Genomic DNA, 2233 nt, shown 5'->3' with positions numbered 1-2233 from the left:
CTCTCCTCCTGTGCCGCGCCGGGATGCCGACGCGGCGGCCAGGGCCGGCTCTTGGGCCATGCGGCGGAGGCGACCGCCGGGGGCCCACGAGGAGGAGGGGCCCAATATCTAATACACTATGTACTACTTCTATACTAATCTAGTCCCTGAATTGACTTTGCTACGTACAGGCAGCCGTCAGACGAGGGCACCCGCCACGAGGCGTGACTCTGCCCCTCTCGGCCTCCCCCACTGCCCGTGGCCGTGATCGCCCACCCATCGCCGTCGCCCTGAAGGCTGCTATCTACAGAGTCCTGCTCCCGCCCCTGCCCTCCCTCTTCGTGTCCCTGATCACCGTCACCCTACAGCTGCAGGTCCTGCGCCCTACCCCGCGCTGTGCTCTTTGGTAATTTCTATAATCCTATTTAATATACTTTATCTATCTAGTGTCTTAGATATTTAGTTCTTTCCAATTCCAGTGAGATGGCGACTAGCAAGTTAGTGACCATGACTTGTTTTTCTAATTAGGTCTTAGATGTTGCCCAGGAAACAACTGTCAGATGCTCAGAAAAGAAAAAAAAGAGAAAACATGATGATCAATTGGCCGAAAACATGATGACCCTGACTTGCTATTATTTGAGGTAATCGTATTTGTTTTATTTTCTACTCTTTAGTTTGTAATATAGACATTGTTCTTGAAAAATTATATATGTGATTAGTATTATTATCTATTTTCTCATGTTAAAAAAATTATTTAGCCTAAGGGGCCCTAAAGCATGGTTCGCTCAGGGGCACTAAGAATCCTAGAGCCGGCCCTGGCGGCGGCGCGCGGCGCTGCGTAGCACGGCGGCGGTGGGGAGCAGTGGCCGGCCGCGCGCTCCGCTGCGCGGAGCGGTGGCGGGTCGCGGCGCTGAGCGGAGCCGCGCCACGGCGGCAGGGAGCAGAAGCCGGCCGTGCGCAGCGCTGCGCGACGCGTCGCGGCTCAGCGCAGCGGCGGCGGCGAGCAGCGGCCGGCCGCGCATGGCGCGACGCGGAGCTGCAGCGAGGAGCGGCGCGCCGTCCCATTCAGAGGCACGCCCCCTGCCCTGATCCCCCGAGGAGCTGTCGCGCCGAGCCCAGGTAACATGAATGCGAAGAACACAAGCCAGCCTGCAAGATGTTCGGCAGAATGCCGCACAAGATTCTTGGTGCAAAGGTTCAGGCGTGGTTTATAGACTCTGCGCGTCTCTTCTCTTTTTGCATTTAGTATTGGACAAAGAATTAAAAAACGCTCTGCATGGGATCTGAACTGGTTATCATTAGCTTGGGTCATCAATAATCCAAGCCTGTACTGAAAGATGCATATCTTGTTTCTTCAAAATTGAGTGGACTATTACAAGTAGTATACATTTGGATGCAACACTTAGAGTGAATTTTGATTCTATCACTTTGCCATCGTATCTTCAAGCAGGGTATGGAATGCGATTCTTTATCTGTAGCTACACCAATCATGTCAATTAGATGATGATATTTGAAAATTCCAATGAAGGTGAGGCTGACCCAGAGATCAAGATCACCTGCCGTCAGATATCACCCTTCATCCCTCACAACTGCAAAGAGACTTGCTTCCCGGCCGCAGTTTTCAGGTTTACGGTACATTTGTTTTCCTCTCCTTTTGTCTATGCTGCGGATGCAATGACACGAATTGAGTTGCAATTGTTGATGTACCAGCTTGCTGACGCCTGCATTTCAGGTACACAACTCTGGGAGCACACCTGCACATGTGACGCTGGTGTTGACACTAATTTGTGTCAACACACTCGAACGCGCTGGAACGCGCAGCAAGATCGTCAAAACGATCAATACCAGCAGCCTCCCCGCGCCGACCGGTTAGACCGGTATAGCGGACCGGTCAGACCGGTACTCCAGGAAGACGGCGAAGACCTAGAACCAAGAGCTCGGGAGGGACCCCGTCGGAGCTAATGGAGCTAGGGTTGCTCTGAGATCAGTAGGCTACTCAGAACATCCTCGAACGCCGTAGAGACGAGCGAAGAACAGCAGATGAGATTGGAAAAGTTAGGGTTTGGAGGTAAAAAGTAAAGGATAAATGTGTGAATCGATTGGGATTATCCTCAATCGGCCGTGGCCCTTCATATATATAGGGTGGGGAGGTCTGTACCCGTTAGGAGTCGGAACACTATCAAATCCCGTGTCAAAATACAACTTCTAACTCGGACTGGGCGTTTCGGACCGGTCTGACCGGTCTCTGGACCGG

General features: G+C 52.4%; 1 long non-coding RNA gene across 2 annotated transcripts; it reads left to right on the top strand.

The window, feature by feature from the left end:
- Positions 1-964: 964 nt before the first annotated feature.
- Positions 965-2233, top strand: LOC120644067. Of its 2 annotated transcripts, none has more exons than XR_005663381.1 (3): positions 965-1098; positions 1508-1604; positions 1712-2233. It is a non-coding gene; the product is annotated as an uncharacterized LOC120644067 (long non-coding RNA). The 2 variants fall into 2 exon arrangements; XR_005663380.1 differs by having other exon boundaries at positions 1508-1611.

Source organism: Panicum virgatum, chromosome 8K (assembly GCF_016808335.1).
Source record: "Panicum virgatum strain AP13 chromosome 8K, P.virgatum_v5, whole genome shotgun sequence".
Lineage (NCBI taxonomy): Eukaryota > Viridiplantae > Streptophyta > Magnoliopsida > Poales > Poaceae > Panicum > Panicum virgatum.
Note: the sequence above shows the minus strand (reverse complement) of the source record. Positions and strands in the feature narration are given on the sequence as shown.